This window comes from Malus sylvestris, chromosome 16 (genome assembly GCF_916048215.2).
Source record: "Malus sylvestris chromosome 16, drMalSylv7.2, whole genome shotgun sequence".
Taxonomy (NCBI): domain Eukaryota; kingdom Viridiplantae; phylum Streptophyta; class Magnoliopsida; order Rosales; family Rosaceae; genus Malus; species Malus sylvestris.
Window position 1 is genome coordinate 7,702,716 of NC_062275.1, and position 16,771 is coordinate 7,719,486.

Consider the following 16,771-nt stretch of genomic DNA (forward strand, 5'->3'; position numbering starts at 1 on the left):
AAGTGTGCTTGGAAGTAAGGGCGAAGTTTTCGAGCAGACATAACCAATGCTAGAGCCAATTTCTCAATGTTGAAGTATCATGTCTCTGCATCTTGTAAGGCATTACTAGCGTAGTAGACAGGCCGTTCGGCATTACCATAATTTCGAATAAGAACGGAACTTACTGCTGAAGCCGATACTGACAGATAGATAATGAGAGTGTCACCAACCTTAGGTTTGGATAGCAGAAGGGCTTTACTCATGTAGTCTTTAAGGTTCTTGAATGCCTCAGCACATTCATCAGTCCATGTAATGTACTTCTTACTTCCCTTAAGTGTTTTGAAGAAAGGAGCACATCTGTCTGTGGCCTTAGAGATGAACCTAGTTAAGGCTGCCACCTTGCCAGTAAGGCTTTGGATGTCTTTTGAAGTTACCGGTTCCTTCATATCGAGGATTGCTTTGATCTTCTCGGGATTAGCCTCAATGCCTTGTTGGTTTATCATGAAACATAAGAATTTTCCAGAGCCTACGTCGAAGGCACATTTGTTGGGGTTCAACCTCATTCGATACCTCTTCAGAATGGTGAAAGTTTCAGATAGGTTGGTGATGTGTTGGTCAGCATGTTTGCTCTTGACTAGCATATCATCAACGTAAACTTCCATGCTCTTCCCAATCTGTTCGGCGAACATTGAATTGACCAGTCTCTGATAAGTCGCTCCTGCATTCTTTAGGCCGAAATGTATGACTTTGTAGCAATATAGTCCTTTGTCAGTAGTGAAGGCTGTGTGTTCTTGGTCTAGAAGGTTCATGAGGATTTGGTTGTATCCTAAGTAAGCATCCATGAAGCTCAGAAGTTCACACCCTGCTGTAGAGTCTATAAGTCTGTCTATGAGAGGAAGAGGAAAACTATCCTTCGGGCATCCTTTGTTTAGGTTGGTGTAATCGACACACATTCTCCACAAGACCTTTTGGAGTAGGAGACTTTCCTTGGTCGGATTCTTCTTAACAAGGACAACATTTGCTAGCCACGTTGGATAATTGACTTCGCAGACGAAGCATATGCCAACTCATTGGCCGAGTTCAACCGGGAAGTGAATGAATGTTGATAGGGCTTTGGGAGCACTGATGACTACTAAATCTTGTGACTATGTCCGGGAAAGAACATGTCTCGGCCTTCGGGTTCTAGAGCCTAAAGACAAAGTTGCTAGTTCTGCGAAGTTCAATATCAAATTTGACTTTCAGTGTGCCGAATGTCGTAACCTGATAACACCTCACTTCAACACCTCACTCCCTCTCCCAGGTTTCCACATTGGCAATTGGAAACTGTACGACAGTTCCCCATATCCTATTCGAATTCAAACCGTTCAAACCCCATTTTAATTTCTTAATTTCTCAATCACTCCCTCTCTCTATGCTTTTGGGTTTTGTGGTGTTTGGATTAATGTGTTTGTGTTTGTTCTTAGATTAATGCAGAAGAACTGCCGCCAGCAACAACAATGGAGGCGACAAAGCTGCTAGCAAAGACGGGGGTGAGAAGAAGAAGGGAGACGAAGGTGAGATGAAGGAGGAGGAAAGCCCATCACCATCATCCTCAAGGTTGTCAAATGCGCCAAAGCTTTTGGAAGTCCAATAATAAATTCTTCAAAACCTTTGCTTAATTATTGCATAATAAAGTTTCAAGGTTGATCTACCAGCCAGGTCACTGTCTCTTCTTGTAGAGAGAGAAAATGGTAGTGAGAGAGAGAGCAATTTAAGCGGTGGAGGAATTGGGATGCCCATGTACACAAAGTGCTCAACGAAGTGTTCATTTAAAAAATAGAGCAAAAATTTTACCCACTACACACTATTTCCGTTTATAAAATCTTTAAATATTTTATACTAGGATCACCCGAGGTTGAAATCTTGCATCCGCTACTGAGTGAGAAAGAGAGCAATTTAAGCGGTGGAGGAATTGGGGTGGTACAGTAGAAGAAGAAGCAGAGAAAAATGGGGACGCTTCAGACGTGGAATGGTTACGGTGCTCTCAAAGACTCCAAAAGACGGCCTTGCCCACGTCAACAACGATTTACGCGGTACCAATTCCTTTCCCTTTTGTTTAATCTCCGTTGATTTAACTAATTAGAAGAAAACAATAAAGATTAGATTTTGGTAATCCGAATGAATTGGATTTTGATTTTTGGATTTAAATTTGTTTTCTAAGAATAGGATTTGGATGTTGTGATAGTCAAAGCCACCAACCACGTCGAGTGCCCGCCCAAAGAGAGACATCTCAGAAGTCAGTTTCTAAATTTTAAAATTTTTCAGATTCGTTGTTTTATCCAATGGGTTGTTCAACTTTGATCCAAAGATGTGAGTTTTACATTTGGGGTGTTTTTCTTTTTATGCAGAGATGTTGCTTATTGCATTCATGCTTCTTTCAAGAAGATAAAGCAAGATGTTAACTACATTGGGAAAAATTAAAGAACAATGAAGAATTGAGAAAGATGAACAACCAGAGAGAAGTTTAGAGAGAAATAATGCTCTATATTTCTGTAAATATGACTGGCCAAATTACATTTTTGAGTTGCAATTCCTAACATATATATTGAATACAGTAGAAGCTTACTTGTAACTAATTAATCAACTAACAATCCTTAACAGCCAAACAAATATTCTAACAATTTTGACTGACGTGGCAATGAATATATGACAGCCAATGATTATAAGACATCTGTCTTCACAAGACCCCTAATTGGACGGTATGCCGTGCTTGCCCATTCCATTGCAAATTTGCAATGCCATCCCTTTTAATTTCGAGATTGTATTGGATGGTTATTGGACTTACTATGTATCTATTTCCTTTGAATTTCAAGGGGGGTTTGCTTACTATCGGGGAGCATTTTTGCTCACCATCATAGACTATGATGTACGCTTACCATACATCTAATCATCTGTCATGTATCCCTTTTCTTAACTACTGTTAATTTTTTTCAAAATTGAAAAAGTTACATTTAATGCGATAGTTAACTACAGTTAGATGAAATGACACATGGGTGAGCAAAAATGCTCCCTTAATATCCTTGTTTACCATGCCCTACTATATTATTTGAGTTTGCTTGGAAATATACTTGGTCAAGTACAAATGTAAAACCAATAAACATTGTACGTTGGGCATCTCATAATAAATCATCATTAACAGTGCAAAAGTTCAAACCATTTGTTAACTAAAAACATTAAAATAAATGTCTTTTGACAAGTATAAACGTAAAAATTAACATTAAACATTGTACGCGCGTAGTGAGCTATAATTATAAAAAATTCATACGTCGCGAGTAGCGATCCTTGATGTTAAAAATAAATAAATAAATAAAAAAGAAAAAAACCCTTCGCACCCGCATGAGCAGATGCAGAAAGGCTAGTATATGTAACACAAGCCATGAACCCACTGGATTTCAAGTGAAGAGAGGCTTTTCACAAATGTAGAAAAAAATGGCTGATAACAATTACAAACTACTAACCAAAACATCATAATAACATATTCATTGATAATAGTGTGTTTGAAAGTGTTTTGAAAATGACTAAAGACACTTTCAATGAAAATGTTTTTAGAACCAATCTTTAGTTAAAATGTAAGTGAAATCCTCAAAAAGAACTTGAAGTGCTTATTGCAAGAAGTACATAATTGGTGATTCTTCTAAAATTTCACTTATAGTGCTTTTGGAATCTAAAACACTTTTCACCAAAATAATTTCAATCATTTTAAAAATACTTCCGAACATGCACAACATTAATCGTTACATGGTAACCTGGTCATCTATACTATTAAATTTAATCGAGATAATTAATAATTAATAAAAAAATAAACACGAACACTTAAATAAGAGGCTTGATAGAGATGAATAATAAAAGGTTATCAAGAATAAGATAGATTTACAAATCTCATTCTTGTTGAATTAATTTGAATTTAGTTTATGACAATATATATATATATATATATATATATATATGTATATATATGTGTGTGTATGTATATATATGAAGTTTCCGAAAATGAAACGAAGAGTCGCTTTGGTAGATTTGAAGTTTTGCTTCTAGGTTGCAGTTGCACCGTGAAAGAGAAAGATCAAGGAAGATTTTTTTTTTTAGCTTTTTAGTTAAAATGGTCATTGAGATTTGCATAACATATCACCTTGGTCTTTGAGATGGAAAATCAATAGAAATGGTCCCTGAGATTGTCCATCATCCATTATTTTGGTCATTCCATTAAAAACTTTGTTAAGTGTCCTGGAGCTCTTGGCCGAAAGTTTGGGCAATTTTCAAAGCTTCGTAATTTAATCGTTTCTTAACCAAATTCGACCCATAATATATTAAAATGAAGATAGGAAAGTGTAGAACAAGATTATATCATTGGGAAGCCCAATGGTTTCCGAAAATAGCCGGAAAATAGCCTGAAAGTGACTGATCCGCTGGAAAACTCGAAAACTCGCCGGAAACTGGGTAAACTTTAAACGCTCATAACTTCTTCAATACTCAACAAAATCGAGTGATTCAAAAAAAAAAATCATACTTCTCAACGAGACGAAGAGAATGATACATTTTTTATGTCTAAATAGCCGTGATTTGGCCGGAAAATTTCTCAAAAGTGGCTGTATTGGTCTCGAGTTAGCCACTTTCGAACCGTTATCCGGCCAAACCATGACGAATTAGCCGTCAATAAAGGTACCATTCTTAAGAATTTTGTATGCCTTCTTGATTGGGTAATAACGTAATTTTATAACTAGTTTATGTCATTTAATCTTTCAGCTTTTTGTGGCATTATTTACAGTCAGATTGGCAGTAATAACTTCACTGGAAGAATACCTGACTACTTTCGAAGTTGGAAAAACCTCCGGGCCTTGTAAGAGATCTCTTTTATTGCACTTTTTAAATTCTCAACTGAAATATTTTCATGTGTAATCCTATACCCATCAAATATGTTCTTTACAGAGAGATGCAAGCGAGTGATCTTGAAGGCCCCCTTCCATCTAGTCTCTCTACCTTGAATAATATGACAGATCTGTAAGTCCTGCCTTCTAAGCTATGAGTTATCTTAATTTGCATGATCTCCTTGCGTCTTTCTAATTTAGAGAGAAAAATGGATTTATGAAGATACATGTATTCCAACACGTTATCATGCTGTAACCTTTTGCAGAAGGATTAGTGACTTAAGCGGTGAGAGTTCTGCTTTTCCAAACTTATCAAGCATGACGGGCATTAATAAATTGTGAGCCATATTTTAGGTTTTATATATATTTCTATTAGCATAACGCATGCAGATGAAAACAAATTTTCGAATATTGGTTGTTCAAATTGCAGGATGTTAAGGAGCTGCAATATAACCGGAGAAATGCCTGAATATATCTCTACCTTGACAAGTCTGACTGTTTTGTAATTCTTCTATCTATTATTCTTCATTTTTTAGTGACATGGTCGTCTTAATAATTGGTTTTACACTGTAGCTCTTGATTATTACTAATATTGTATAACAAACTGGTAACACTATGAGTAGCTTGACCTTACACTTTGAGATTTGTGGACTTAAAATGTTTGACCTTACACGTAATAAGCTTTAAAACATGTAGGGGCTTTTGTTTGGCCTCGTTAACTAGGACTGGACTAGACTAGACTACAGTCCTATGTTTGGTTTGTATTGGGACTAAGTTAAATGAGACTAAAGGGGACTCGCGTGGATTAGAAGCCTCGCTAGAAGTTCTTAGCGAGACCCTCCACAAACCACGGGACTCGCTAAGACCATCTCCGCTCAGCCTCTTTCGCTTCGCCCCTGCTTCTTCTTCTCCGCTCCCACATCCATTTTCATCTTCTTCCTCATCCAAACCTTGTGCATCATTCCAACTTACAAGATCTCAATCCTCGAAAATAAGGATTTTTTTCATCTGGGTTCGGTGATTTGGGGCCTTCCACGATCTGGGTCTTTTGGTATCTCAGATCGCACACATACATACATCGCTCTCTCCCATAAACACCCTTAATTTTCACTTACCAACCACTCTGCTTCCGTTGATTCTTCCCCCACCAGTCGCGTTCCGTTGCGGGAATTCAATTTTTGACTCTGTTTTCAGCGAACCATAATCTGAAAGGTGTTTGGTTGGCGAGAAAATTGAAAGAGAAAACAAAAGAAAATGGAATGGTAATTAGTAAGAACTGGGGAATTGCATGAAAGGAGGTGGGATTTTGAAAGGTGTTGCGTTGGTTGATTTTTTTGCAAACGGGATTCCATGAAAGCAACAGATGGCTGAAGGAAACAATCAAGAGGCAGAGAGGATTGAGACGGATGGAGAAAAAAGGGGGAGTGGTGAGGCAGAGAAGATGGAGCATTCTAGAAAAAGGGTTTCCAGAAGAAAAAAAAAAAAAAGAGGAAGAATTAATATAAAATATTCTAGATATGCTTTAAAATAATATAATTTTTCAGTTTTGTTAATTATCCTACTTTTTAGTCCGACACTGCACCAAACACTTCACTAAATTAATCCAGCTTAGTCTAGTCTAAGTCAGTCCAACTTAATCCTTGAAGCTAGTCCAGTCCAAGACAGTCCGGTACAACAAACGCCCCCGTAACTTTCAGTTAAGCAGCACATTCTAAATTTGTCCAAAACCTGATCGTGAATTTGGTGTGCAGACAGTGTTCTATTTATTATTCACACTAAAAGACTACGTACTAGTTGATTCATTTATGTTTTTAACATTTGCTTAATTTACTTCTGATTATTTGTATACATATTCATTTGCAAAGATCTTATCTTCAACAGACTGGAAGGGAGTATTCCAAATTTTGCAGATATTAAGGAATTGGCCACAATGTAAGGAATATAACTCATAAGGGTAGCTAACACACAAGATGATGTATGGAGGCACTTTCGGCCAAACCACGGCAAATTAGCCATCGAAAAAGATACCATTCTCTTCATCTCGTTGAGAAGTATGATTTTCATTTTTGAATCACTCAATTTCGTTGAGTATTAAAGAAGTTATGAACGTTTAAAGTTTACCTAGTTTCCAGCTAGTTTCATTTTTTCCCGTGGACCAGTCACCTTTCAGGCTATTTTCCGTCCATCTCCAGCATCCATTGGGCTTCCAAATATGTATAATCTTGTTTTACACTTTCTTATCTTCATTTTGATATATTATGGGTCAAATTTGACTAAGAAACGATTGAGTTACGAAACTTTGAAAATTGCCCAAACTTTAGGCCAAGAGCTCTGGGACACTTAACGGAGTTTTTAACAGAATGACCAAAATAATGGATGGTGAACAATCTCAGGGACCATTTCTATTGATTTCTAATCTCAGAGACCAAAGTAATATGTTATGCAAATCTCATGGGTCATTTTGGCTAAAAAGTCTTTTTTTTTTCTAACTTGAAAGTGAAGATTTAATGTTAAAGTTTTTTCTATCACATGGTATGTGAGAAAATGAAATACTAAAATTAGGAAATCTTAATGAAACACTTTGGTACAGTTCACTTTTAACAAAAAAAATATTTTTACCTTAAAAAGTTACTCCTGGTACTATTCACTTGCACTTTTATTTTGTTATTTTCGTTAAAACTAAAAGTTTTTTAGAATTTTTCGTTAGTTTTCCTCTATAATTAGTGGTTATTTTGGGGGATGGTGGTTGATGTAATGATACATGGAAGTTGTTTTACTGGTCAATACCATAATCATTCTGGATTCCTCGTGAATGTTTTCTATCACATGGTATGTGATATTCATACTTTCATGTGAAATTAGTGGTTGGGGGGGGGGGGGGGGGGGGGGGGGGTTGTCGATGTAATACTATTACTATTCTGGATCCGCTTGCAGTTTCATACTTTCATGTGAAGGTTTGATGTTAAAATCAGTGGGGGGGCAATGTCATCACATCTGGAAGTTGTGCTTATCAGTCAATAGGCGCACAACAATTCTGAATTCCTGCTATTGGGTTGCAGTCTGGCATACCAGCACACATGTGAAAGAAAAACAAGGCAGCCCTTTTCCTTTTAAACATGCAGCATGCTTCTGACCCAATATTCAAATAAATAAATAAACCCCACTACCCAGTGGTATAAAACAGACCATACTACAAACACTTGCACATACCTTCTACCCAGTAGTGTAAAGCAGCCCCCACCCCCTACACCAATCAACCCCTCCTCACCGCCACCGTCACCGCCACCTCAACTCTCATTTCTCATTCTCTCCTTCTGCTCCCAGCTGCCTTTTTTGCCCACCACTATGGCGGACGCTGAAAATCAAAACCCTCCTTCAAATCCGCAACCACATCTAAACGAGACTCTGACCATCCTCTTGGCCTTAGCAACCATTCTAATTGTCATCGCGGTGGGCCAGTTTGACTTTGTCAAACCTCCCTCCTCCAATGCGGTTGGTTGCGACTGCAAATTGAATGATTGTCCATGCCTTCCTCCCTTCTACATTTACTCTATCATTTCCACGACAGCGCTATCTGTTGTTTGGTTTGGACTTTTTATCCTCACCGTCCGATTTCAATACCGCTTCATTATCTGGGTAGGGCTTGGCTTAGTGTGGGCTATCTATTGGCTCGCAATGATTTGCAGCCTTGCACCCCAGTTTTATAAACCTATGCTTTATTCCTTCAATCCTGTTCTAGCAGTCCTATTGTTGCTTAACATAAGATTTCGAAATGTCTTGGACCGTGCAATGCATGTCATATCTGACAAACGAGACCACGCGATCCATGTCATAGCTAACATCTGCATTCTGTTTTGGAACTATGTCACAGGAAACTTCTAATATTTGGGTATTTAAATTCTGTTCATACTTTTTTGCTTTTTTCTTTATAATTTTTTTTTTCGAAATTTCCCTTTTATTTATTTATTTATGTGTGTGGGACATGATAACCTTTTTATGAAAAATTATTCTAAGACCATCTTCAATTTTTAGATCAAAATTTAAAAATTTTAACCTGGAAAATTTAAATTTTGACCCATAAACAATTTTTTTGCTGTAATGATTTTGAGTAAAAATTTTAAGCCGATATTATTAAAGGATTAATTTATGCTACTTTTTATTCAGTAACTTTTTTCAAAATAAAATTTATGTAGATTATTTTAATTTATTTTATAAACATTTTAACCTAAAAATATTTAAATTTCAATAAAAGTTAAAACTTCACTAAATGGACCCTATGAAACATGTATTATACAATTTTTGGGTGAGTTTTGATTAAAATATTTTTTAAATTGTTTTAGCCATTAGATTTAATTGTGGGCTTTTAGATTTTTTTTTTTTAACCGTTAGACTAATCATATTCTACCTCAGCTGTTGGATTTAATGTTTTTAAAATTATCCAAATTTTAGGTTTTAACCTAAACCTTATTTTAGACCCAATCATTGGAGAATGATTGGATTTGTTTAAAACCTAAAATTTAAGTTCTAACCTAAAATACGTATACATGTATATATAATATACGAGTTGTTGATGTCGCTCAAATACAAAATACACTGAAAAATTACAAATGCTTTAATTGGCAACAAAAAAATTAGACAAGCTACATCAAAAGAATGTTCGTTATGTTACTTCTTTCTTCTGTTTTTGTATGAGTATCTTACTTATATTTTTTTAATTATTTCCAATGTCATTTTCAGATCAGAAGAAAGATGGAGATAGAGCTAATTATCAGCAAAATGCCCGGTCCATTCCTCTTCTTTTAAATGTAATAGTCGTCTTTTCCTACTAGCTACGTTTTTTATATTTGGATCTCTCCATGAAAGATACTTGTTATATTTATTCCGTGGTGTGTAATTTAGAAAATTTTGGATCTCTTCATGTAAGACTGGTTATATAACTTGTTTGGAAGTACTTTGAAAATAGCTAAAGAACTTTTGGTGAAAATATTTTTTTGAACAAATTCATAGTAAAAATGCAAATGAATCCTAGAAAAGTATTAAAGCGCTTACTTTAAGTGCTTTTAGAATTCAAAAATATTTTCGCTAAAAGAACTTCTAGTCATTTTAATTGTACTTTCAAACAAGCCCATATTTATTTTGTGGTGTGTAATTTTAATATTTTGGATCTCTATATATGAGATGCTATATTTATTCGGCCAAGTGTGTAATTTTGTTTTTAATATTTATGTAAGTGTAATGTTTATTGAATATTTGTGTTACTGTCATGCCCCGATCCCAAGATACGCCCGAAATCGACACATGACGGTAAATTGTAGGGGGATGCTAGGAAATACAAACTCAAACACTTAACTAAAAATAACAATAATCACATCTTTTTTAAGGAAAGTATAGGAGTAACCTAACACTTCAAGCTCTCTGAACTCTGTCTGCTACCCCAAAGCTCCTCGTATCTACTAAAACTCGCACAATCGTCCATACACCATGGGAATGGTGCAATGGGCAAACAATAACCTGGATAAGCCGCGAAACTCGTGTGAGTGACAATAATTCTACTATGTGATACTATTAAAAACCAACCATCGATTCGGTTTATAAACGTCAAATATAAAATCATAGTTTATGAAATCATAATCAAGTCACTGAAAATCACGAAGGAGTCACCCAGACATCCAACAGCTCATCTAAAATTAAACACGAGGTTATCAATCAATAACTCATACAATACACCAAAATGAAGGGCTAAAGCGACACATTTCGACCATTCCTACATCTCTGAAGTTAATTCAATCCAAACTTTATCCGAAGAATCAACAAAGCAACTAATCATGTTCTAGACCTCTCCACGGAACCATAATACCAAACAGGATTCCAGACCACTCAACGGAATCCAAACTAGGATACGATTCTAGACCACTCAACGGAATCGCGGAGTAGAGGGATTCTGAACCTCTTAACGGAATCTGAGTGGATACAATTCCGAACCTCTCAATTGAATCGTGGAGCACAATGTATATCGGACCACTCAATGAAATCCAAGCTGCATATGATTCCGGACCACTCAATAGAATCTAGACAGAGCAGGGAACTAGACCGCTCAACGAAACCCCAGTAGAAATCCAGTTCCGGATCACTCAACGGAACAAAGCGGAAGGTTAACAACCATAATGTACAACGGCTCAAAGAAACGAGACAAGGCACAAGTTACTCAATTTACAAAGGCTTAACGAAGTGAAACAAAGCACAAGTACTAAATTTAGAACGAATCAACGAAGCAGGAAATGAAATAATATCGAAGCAACAAATCCCCATCACAATGGGTTAACAGTCCACTACTAGCCCTCATATTTCATCACAACATGCCAATCATACAAATCAACCATATTTCAAATATATACATCAAATCTCATTTCATAAACATAAATCGATGACTAAGTATTAAAAATAACAATTCAATAGAAAACATATTTATAAAACCAAGTCATATCCACACAAGATAACAATTAGGAAAATAGGGTAATCTCCAATATCACATATATTAAATTCACTCACCTGGAGCCCGCACTACGAATCCCTAGCTCGAATATTGAGGCATCCACATCCGATCGTCGCCTAAAACAAATATCAAATCTTGTCTCAAAACCCAAGTGATAAACCACGTAACTTACATAAAGCACATCCCCAAGGACGTTCTAGAATGATTTGGAACCATTTGACCAAAAGTCAACTGTTATCAAAGGTTAATAGCCGGGTCCACAACCCTAGGAATTCAATTTGAGAGATCTACATATCTGATTTCAGATCCATAACCTCCTAAGGTCCACATTACGCTCATAGAACAACAAACTAAAATCTCATAGCAATCCAACTGTTAGATCTCCACCAATCACAAATTCAAGTGGCGGTCAATTAGATGATCAACTATGAAACTACATTAAAACATTAAAATTTCCCTAAACGGATGTCAAATATGGATTCAGAACGTCGAAAAACCATAAGATAAGTCCCGGCCAAAACTCGAAAAAAATTAACAAAAGTCAACGGTCAATGCAGGGAATATCCCTCTTCTTCAACCTCTCATCTGGTCGTCGGATTTTGCAGATTTTCTGGCAATCTTTAAAACTTCATATCTCACTCGTTCAACCAAATTACACTCATAATATACCAAAACGAAGCTAGAGAATTGTAGATCAAGATTATACCTGCTTGAAGCCCAAATGGTGGCAGGAAAATGGCTTGAAAAATGGCTGTCCGCGAGAAAACTAGTAACTCGCTGAAATTTCTAGGCAAACTTTAAACGTCCATAACTTTATCAATACTCAACAAAATTGAGTGATTCAAAAACAAAAATCATAGCTTGGAATGAGGCAAACAGATTGGTACCTTTCTTGATGGCTAACTCACCATGGTTTGGCTGAAAAATGATCTGGAAGGTTACGGTTTCACCGGAAACTGGGCAAACTTTAAATCGTTATAACTTTCTCATTTTTCAACCAAATCACACAATCCGAACATGAAAATTTATCTAATCGACGAGAGGAATCGATTTATACCTGCTTTGAGTTCAAAAGATGGTTGAAAAATTATCTGAATCACACCTATAAGTCTCGACTCTCGGCCCAAAACCTTGTTCTTCGAACTCGTGTTTCGGGTTCGTTTTCAATGAAACAAAAATCACAACAGAGTTTATGGTGGTGAGGACATGCAGATAAATGTGGTTTTGGTGTTCAACAAGCCAAAATTTTCGTGGTGGTGGTGGTTTGTTCACGGGAAGAAAGGGAGAGCCGAGACGAAATGAGAGAACTCTCAAGAGAAAGAGAGAACGGGAGAGAAAAAAGAGGGGAGAAGAGAGTTTCAGAATTTTTTGGGTGCCCACATGGCACTCACCCAATTTTTAGACAAAAATATCACATGTCCAATTAATTATCAATTTATCAAAATATCTTCAACGTTCAAATTCTCATAAAATCTTCATTATAATTCTTAATCACTTTCCATTTGCGCCCACACGTTCATATCAATGAGTACTATCCAATTATATAAAGATAAGTGGAAAATACGTAGGGATCAAATACGCCGTAAATATAAAAGCGTTGAAACTAAGAATACGAAATACGTAATGCGTAATTTTAATTAGTGAAATCCGGGAACGAGATTTCACAGTTATTGTCGAAATACGGAATACGTAATTTTAAATAATGAAGTATAAAACTATTGTTGTATAAAAAAAATCATAAAAAATCGTAACTCTAATCCCCCACACTTAAACGTCCTTGTGTCTTATTAAAGAATAATGCTACACTTACTCCATATTTATATCATCATTTTACCCTCCCTCTCATAAAAATTTTAAGAGGATGTCTGATAACTATTTCGCTTTCAATTTTTAGTTTGTATACTTCAAATCTTATTTGGTAATTACTTTAAATTTTTCAGTTTTTAAATGAAAATTGAAAATACTTAACAAATAAGATTTCAATTTTTTTTTAAATTGAACTAAAAACTGAAATTGAAATAGTTATCAAACGATTCATAAGAATATTTTTGCCTTTGCCAACTCAATAAACTTTTTAAACTTACAAAAGATTCAAACAATGGTGGACTGCTTTAGCTCACAAAACTCAACTCCAATGGAAGCCCAAAGTTTCTCCTTTTCCTTAAAGGGTCATTTGATAATTATTTCTCCATCTCCCCAATTTCTTCGTGAATCCTCACTCTTACAATGCTATAAATTTAGGAAAATCTAGGATTTCACGGAATTTGGCGATTCGGTGGTGAGTTGGGTGCATCTCTAATCAATTACACAAAAGTTGAAGAAAGAAATGAAAAACGCACATGGGTCACCATAAATTAATCGATGTCGTCCTTGTGGTTGTTGGGGAGACTTTCTCATCAACCAAATTACAGAGAGACTTACAAGTACGGTTATCTCTGCAAGAGCTGAGGTGACTTACTCGCTCACTTTGAGAAGAGCTTCATACTGAGTAGGTTCCCATTCATCCTTGTGGCTGTCGGTGAAGGAGAGGAAAGGAGAGGTTGGGGAAAGTGAGAAAGGGGAGGGAGGGATGGAGAGAGAGAGAGATGAGGGAGAAAAAAGAGAACAGGGAATGCATTTACTGAGGGAAATAAAATGTCCATAAATGAATTAATTATTTTATTACTAAGAATATTAAATAAAATAATGATTAAAAAGCTAAACTAGCAAAATTGAAAAAAACTAAACATTAAATAAATTTTAAAAATGTTAGAATAACATTAAATGGATTTTAAATGTATAATTATAAACATTTTTATATACAAATAATTTACATTCTTTAACAAATTTAGAACGAATCAAATATCGTACCATCTATGTCTCCTCTATTGCGAATGATACTATAAGTTACTAGCGAATCCCATAAACGAACCAAACTGCGAACTTGAACTAACTATGGACCAACCAAATCATTTCTAATCAAATAAATATAAATGATTTTTGTGTTTGAACAGTGGCTTACATAATATACATCGGATACATTTTATCGGTAACCAAACATAATTGAGGAAAGGAAAATTAAGAACCTTAACAATGATGTCACATCCCAATCTCGACTCCACCATATCACGATATTGTCCGTTTTGGGCCCCCGGCCACGCCCTCACGGTTTTGTTTATGGGAACTCAGAAGAGAACTTCCTGGTGGGTCACCCATCCTAGGATTGCCCTTACCCGAACTCACTTAACTTAGGAGTTCTGATGGAACCCGAAGCCAGTGAGTTCCCAAAAAGTCTCGTGCTATAGGGAGGGGAGCATGTACATATAAGGCACATCACCCCTTCTCCGTTGGTCGATATGGGATATTACAATCCACCCCCTTAGGGGCCCGACGTCCTCGTCGGCACACTCGCACCACACAACAGAGTGGCTCTGATACCATTTTGTCACATCCCAGACCGGCTCATCCATAGCACAATTTTGTCCGCTCTGAGCCCCTTCCATACCCTCACAATTTTGTTTCTGGGAACTCGGACGAGAACTTCCCAGTGGGTCACCCATCATAGGATTGCCCTTACCCGAACTCGCTTAACTTCGAAGTTTCGATGGAAGCCAAAGCCAGTGAGTTCCCAAAATGCCTCGTGCTATAGGGAGGGAAACATGTACATATAAGACACATCACCTCTTCTTTGTTGGTCGATGTGGGATGTTACAATGGCTTTTATTATGAAACTAAACCAAAATAACCCATAATATTTCTAATACTAAACCAAAATAACCCAAGCTATTTATGGAACTACAACAAAATAACCCACACTATTTTTGAAACTACGGCAAAATAACCCAACTATTTATGAAACTGAGCCAAAATAATACACATTATTTCTGGAACTACAGCAAAATAACCTACACTATTTCTGAAACTTAACCAAAATTATTTATGGAGCTATAGCAAAATAACTCACATTATTTCTGGAACTGAACCAAATAAAATAACCCATACTATTTTTGAAACTACAACAAAATAACCCATACTATTTCTGAAACTACAGCAAAATAACCACACTTTTTATGAAAGTGAACCAAAATAACCTAAACTATTTCTAGAATTGCAGCAAAATAACCCACCATATTTCTGAAACTACAACTAAATAACCTCCACTATTTCTAAAACTTAACCAAAACAACCTATATTATTTATGGAACTACATCAAATTAGCACACACTATTTTTGAAACTGAGCCAAAATAATCTATACTATTTATGAAATTATAGCAAAATAATACACATTATTTCTGAAACTAAACCAGAATACTATAGATTACCACTAATTTAATTACAATACTATGGATGATATAGTAAATCCCAATGTGTTGCAAACTTATAGTAGTCTTAATAAACGAACCACCTACTATAAAACAAGTATACTGAAAATACCGCAAGAAAAAAAATTTATTAGTACTAGAAACACTAAACACATGATTAGTTTAATTATATAATTTCCAAAAAATATTAGAAGTGATCTAATCTTTTTGATAAGGAATAATATGATAGCACTAGCAAGACAACGGTTTTCACCCATCAGAAGAGAATTATGCATTCAAAATAGAAAATAACAAAATAACAAACAAAAGCAATCAGTCAACATCTTAATGCTGAAATTCTGTTAATCGATATGGGATAAAGCTGGAGAGGTGGATGGGAAAGGAAGCTCAAATAATTCCTTGTGATTTGGAAAGTGCCATACAAAAGGGCATTCTGATTACCAAAAAAAACAAAAAAAACAAAAGGGCATCATGTAGTAGTAAAACGTAGTAGTAAATATCACAACGCTCAGGGGTATATTGGAATACTAGAAAAAGGTTTGGGGTATATCAAAGCTCGGGTTGGATTGACTCAAAGCTCACATACATTTGACAGCGGGCTTAACCCTCGAGGGTTGTTAATCCTTCATTTAATTCAATAAGGGCTAGGTTTTCTTTCTATTAGGATAATTTTGGGAACTTATTTTTGTCCATGTTGGGCTCTGTAATTCAACCTGTTTGGGTTAAAACTTGAACTTTGGGCTCGAGCAGGAGTTGGCCCAAAAGGAGGTCTGAAAAAAAAGGAAAGCCCGAAGCCCAACCAAAGCCCAGAAGGCAGAAAATGCCTTTCCCGACTAGGTGCAGATCATTTGCACCACTTGCTCACCTGCTTAAAGACCAAGTGGTATAGACCAGCCAACTAATCAGCCTAAAAGCACTTTACAGTGGCAGTACAAGTAAATAGCTGATGAGTCATTACCCTTCAAGCTGCATTCGGGCAAGATTACTGCTACAAAAGGCCAAACCGAAGTGTCTATAAAAGAAGAAAGAGAAATCAGAGATAAAGACACTCAATCAAACAAACAAATACAAGCACAAACTCTGCTCAAAAGC

At 36.0% G+C, this 16,771-nt stretch overlaps 5 long non-coding RNA genes across 6 annotated transcripts; 4 read left to right on the plus strand and 1 right to left on the minus strand.

Moving 5' to 3' along the window:
• Nucleotides 1-1,422: 1,422 nt before the first annotated feature.
• LOC126608777 (uncharacterized) lies at nt 1,423-2,917 on the plus strand. Of its 2 annotated transcripts, none has more exons than XR_007617973.1 (5): nt 1,423-1,575; nt 1,862-2,051; nt 2,180-2,254; nt 2,367-2,510; nt 2,672-2,917. It is a non-coding gene; the product is annotated as an uncharacterized LOC126608777 (long non-coding RNA). The 2 variants fall into 2 exon arrangements; XR_007617972.1 differs by having other exon boundaries at nt 2,185-2,254.
• Nucleotides 2,918-4,001: 1,084 nt separating this feature from the next.
• On the plus strand, nt 4,002-5,240 carry LOC126608774 (uncharacterized). Its single transcript, XR_007617970.1, has 3 exons — nt 4,002-4,855; nt 4,945-5,016; nt 5,150-5,240. It is a non-coding gene; the product is annotated as an uncharacterized LOC126608774 (long non-coding RNA).
• An 11-nt stretch (nt 5,241-5,251) lies between these two features.
• Nucleotides 5,252-7,209, plus strand: LOC126608770 (uncharacterized). Its single transcript, XR_007617964.1, has 2 exons — nt 5,252-5,385; nt 6,749-7,209. It is a non-coding gene; the product is annotated as an uncharacterized LOC126608770 (long non-coding RNA).
• Nucleotides 7,210-7,986: 777 nt separating this feature from the next.
• Nucleotides 7,987-9,867, plus strand: LOC126608779 (uncharacterized). The gene is made up of 2 exons (XR_007617975.1): nt 7,987-8,772; nt 9,621-9,867. It is a non-coding gene; the product is annotated as an uncharacterized LOC126608779 (long non-coding RNA).
• A 411-nt stretch (nt 9,868-10,278) lies between these two features.
• Nucleotides 10,279-12,639, minus strand: LOC126608773 (uncharacterized). The gene is made up of 5 exons (XR_007617969.1): nt 12,434-12,639; nt 12,264-12,332; nt 12,083-12,153; nt 11,433-11,492; nt 10,279-10,394 (listed from the first exon to the last, which is right to left on the minus strand). It is a non-coding gene; the product is annotated as an uncharacterized LOC126608773 (long non-coding RNA).
• Between the last annotated feature and the right edge of the window lie 4,132 nt (nt 12,640-16,771).